The sequence below is a fragment of the Dipteris shenzhenensis genome, chromosome 21 (genome assembly GCF_047967505.1).
Source record: "Dipteris shenzhenensis isolate YYH24624 ecotype China chromosome 21, Dip_SZ_1.0, whole genome shotgun sequence".
NCBI classification, from domain to species: Eukaryota; Viridiplantae; Streptophyta; class Polypodiopsida; order Gleicheniales; family Dipteridaceae; genus Dipteris; species Dipteris shenzhenensis.
In genome coordinates this window covers 41661270-41665634 of record NC_141616.1, presented here as the reverse complement: position 1 = coordinate 41665634, position 4365 = coordinate 41661270, and the positions used below count along the sequence as shown (strand labels likewise).

General features: G+C 43.0%; 1 long non-coding RNA gene across 1 annotated transcript; it reads right to left on the bottom strand.

Annotated features, from left to right (window-relative positions):
- Positions 1-1697: 1697 nt before the first annotated feature.
- On the bottom strand, positions 1698-2576 carry LOC147888864 (uncharacterized). The gene is made up of 2 exons (XR_015543068.1): positions 2564-2576; positions 1698-2272 (listed from the first exon to the last, which is right to left on the bottom strand). It is a non-coding gene; the product is annotated as an uncharacterized LOC147888864 (long non-coding RNA).
- Between the last annotated feature and the right edge of the window lie 1789 nt (positions 2577-4365).

The following is a 4365-nucleotide window of genomic DNA, read 5'->3' as shown; positions in this document are numbered from 1 at the left end:
AAAGGATTTGCAATAAGGCATATCACAATATTACTGGATTATCCCATGGTACATATTGGGATTTAGTCACCAAGGCAAAGGGCAGCAACAAATTTAGCATTCATGGTAATAGAGGAAGGTCCAAATCAAGAATCTCAATTGTCAGGGCAGCAGCAATTTTGCAAGACTTCATACATGAAAATGCTTTACCTCAACCCCATATATCTACCAAACTCCCTAACGGTGATGCAATCCCTGAAATGCACCTTCCAATGGGCTTGACAAAGCTCAAAGTATTTGACTCTATTGCAAAAAAGCAAAGGCAAAGAGGGGATGCCATAGCTTCTTCTCATACTTTGTATACTCTTTGGAAGAAGAACTTTGGATATGTTAAAATCCCAAGGAGGCAAAAAATGTGCAATGTTTGTGATGATTTAAAGCAAGCGATTGAGAGTGCAACATGTCCAAATCAAAGGGAATTATACAAAAAAATTTGAAAATCTCATCATGACCTTATTCGACATTCGAGAAAAAAATATGCATTTTGGAAGGAGCAAGCTATTTCACATCCCGATGACTACATGTGCCTTATTGTAGATGGCATGGATCAGAATACAACAACATTGCCTCGTTTTGTTGCCACTCCACCTAAATTACAAGGAAAGCACTTTCTAAAGACACATCTATGTGGAGTGTTAGTGCATGGAATTCAGTTCTTTGCAGATATATGGATTGATTCCTTGCATCTACTGATAAGAAACTGAATGAGACCGCCACTAAGCCTAGGGCTACATGAGATTAGTGTAACAATCATGGAGGATTGAACCATACAAGAAAATCCATTACGGGAGATACAACAATGTAGGCAACACTCAATCAATCTATTCCAATGCTTGATAAACAATACAATGATAGACCTCTTATATAGAGAGTCTCAAGGCATAAGCCTACTGTGTGGCATCCTCTAATCCACATCCAACTTGTGGTGACCAATGTCCCACATCCATTCATGTAGTCCACATCCTCTTGTGTGGCTACCATAATTCCCACAAACATACCCCTCTAGGGTACCAACACAATATCCCATCAATTGGACATTGCACATTTCAACACCCCTCCTCAATGTACAATCATATGTGACCATCTCACCTCTCACCCCCAATGATTTGGCATTGCCAAACTCACTCTCTCAACACTCCCCCTCAATGACAAATTGGAGTGTTCAACAAATGTGTGTGCATGTGTCTAGCAACCTAGACACCTTATCATCCACTTTACACACCATGCTGTGCGGGCGGGACACCCAAGTGCTTTTTAGACATCCCATGTGTCAGGGAGAAGGAACCAACCCAAGTAGTGCATCATCAATGTACACTACTCCTGCACACCAATGTCTTATTCCTCTGCTGGTTCCTCTTCAACAAGCTTGTCCTGCTTCGAATTGTAAGCCTGCATGGGTTTCTCATACTCGGCTTTCCTCTTAGCAGCTTTGGCGACATAAGGAGCTTTTTTTGCACTTCAGTTAGCGCTTTCCATTCTCGCCTCCAGCTTTCCAAATGACGGATACAACCTTCTCAGTTGGATTGTAGCTTCAACTCTCCTCCTTTTCCGTTGACGTTGAGTTTCCTGTGCCTGCGTGTGCAGGTCTAGTGACCGCTTTGCCCATTCTTCCTCCTCTGCATGTCGAAACTCTTCAGTTTCTTTCATTCACTCTCTATCAACAACTAAACCTTCACAGATGGGATTCACAGCTGCCTCAGCAGCTTTTTCTTGTGGTAGATAAGTATCATCATTACTTCCTACTGTGGCAGTGTTCATATGAAAAACACTTGCTCTCTCGTCCAAGTATTCCATGAACAACAAAACCACAATAACCATGAAACCAGTTAGCATACCACGGTAACGGCTTTCACAGCTTCTACTTTCTCTGCACCAGCAATCTTTCCTTCGAATAGTGGCAATCTTTGACAGGTTCTTTTCTTCTTTCTCTTCTTGCTCATGAATTGTAGGTCTTTTTCTACAGTAGCGTATCCACCAATTTTGGGAAGAGGATCTTCATTGCTTTGAGATCTGCAAGTCTCCTCTTCCAAGACACGTACAATGCGCTGTCTCAGCTCTGACCTGGGCACTGACCAAATGGCGCTGCCACCATCCATGGCTCTGTTACTTTCCAGGCTTAAACCTGGTGAGAGTAACTCTCCCGCAGCTTGTCTACTATCCTGCGAGACATCCCCATTAGAACTGCAACCAGGATTTGCCTGACTCGTGGAGACTTCAAGAGGAGAAAGTACTCCTGAAATTCTAGCTTCATCATCAGGTAAAACAACAGAAAAGTTGCGAGGACACCCTAATTGCGCTTGTGGACACTCCGCCGATGATAACTTGTCGCAGACTTTATCTCCCCGCAAGAGGAAGCCAAGGGCCTGTCAGCAGTTTCAAATTGTTCACTGTGTATGGGCTTTGAGGACCCATTGCATGCTTGCGAAAGTTCAAGCTGTGACAAAACGACATCATCAGCTTCCTGCGATTTGTAAGAAGAAGGTAGAGAACCGTTTGATAACTGCCTATCCCAATTAGAACGAACCTTGAAAACATGATCTCCCTAAAATGATATGAGTGTGCCATTTTTCTTTTTCTCAACTAATCATACTCAAACTCAGAAATAACAGTATACACACACTAATCTACCTAAGCTTAGCGATGACCAGCTCTGATACCATGATAAGAAATTGAATGAGACCGCCACTAAGCCTAGGGCTACATGAGATTAGTGTAACAATCATGGAGGATTGAACCATACAAGAAAATCCATTACGGGAGATACAACAATGTAGGCAACACTCAATCAATCTATTCCAATGCTTGATAAACAATACAATGATAGACCTCTTATATAGAGAGTCTCAAGGCATAAGCCTACTGTGTGGCATCCTCTGATCCACATCTGTTGACTCTGTGCCAACATGAACTTATGAAGAAAGAGAAGGTGATACAACTTTGTGATACAACTTTGTGTTACAACTTTGTGTTACAACTTCTAGACACAACTTTATGTTACAACTTTGTGACATAACTTTGTGTTACAACTTTGTGTTACGACTTTGTGATACGACTTTGTGTTACAACTTTGTGACACAACTTTGTGTTACGACTTTGTGTTACGACTTTGTGTAACAACTTTGTGTAACAACTTTGTGTTACAACTTTGTGTTACAACTTCTACATGTAGAGAGAGAAGGTGTTACAACTTTGTGTTACAACTTTGTGATACAACTTTGTGTTACAACTTTGTGATACGACTTTGTGTTACATGCAGAGAGAGAAGCTCTCCAACTTGTATAAATACCCCATAATGGAATGAAGCCCACACTCTTGGGGCATTGTGTTGAGTCTACATTGGTATTCCAAGCATTTGTCTCAAGTGTCCATGCTTCCTTGCACTGCACGTCCAAAAGCATGTCCTAACCTTGCAACCCTTCTCCCCTCTCCTCCAACCCTGCAACCCACCCTCTCCCTCTCCTCCTCCCTCCTCCTCCCTCCTCCTCCTTCCTCCTCCTTCTCCTCCTCCCTCCTCCTCCTCCTCCTCTCTCCTCTCCCTCCCTTCTCCTCTTCCCTCCTCCTCCTTCCTCCTCTCTCTTCTTTCACCCATGCTCTTACACCTTCTTCCTCTCCCACTCCTATGCTTTCCTAAACCCTTAAACTCCATGATCTACGAGGGAGACGAGTTCTCCACCATGTACTCTACTCTGAACCTTGGATCCTCCTTCTAACCCTGGACTCCTTCTAAACCTTGGAACCTCCTTCTAAACCCTGGAACTCTTTCTGAACCCTGGAACCTCCTTCTGAACCCTGGAACTTCTCCTAAACCCTTGAACTCTTTCTAAACCCTACAACCTCCTTCTGAACCCTTAAACTCCTCCTAAACCCTACAACCCCCAATGAAGGCGAAAGCCTTCATTACCCCAACAACAATGGTTTACGTGCCTTTTACACATGCTTGCATTTTGTTTACTCACCACACTTAAGCCTACGTCTCTCACCGGAACACGACTCGAGGTCCTAAGCTACACATATACTACAACGACAATCCCAATATATCTGTAGGTGACAAAAAGCCTCGGAACACTGCAACATAGAGAACCCAGCTCTTCCTACGGAAGCAGTAGGAAAGAGCCAACATTTGGCGCTGCTGCCGGGGAGACTAGCGTCTCAAGTAGCGAGTAAACATGCGTAGGTAGGTGTAAAACAAGTCACTACTTCAAACTTTCACGAACATAACACTCAAGGGCAAGGAGAGTAAAATTTTTTTCCAATTCTAGCCAAACATATCAACCCCAAACATCCACTTTGGGCTACTACCTTAAGAAATTTTCTTAATTTCTTAAA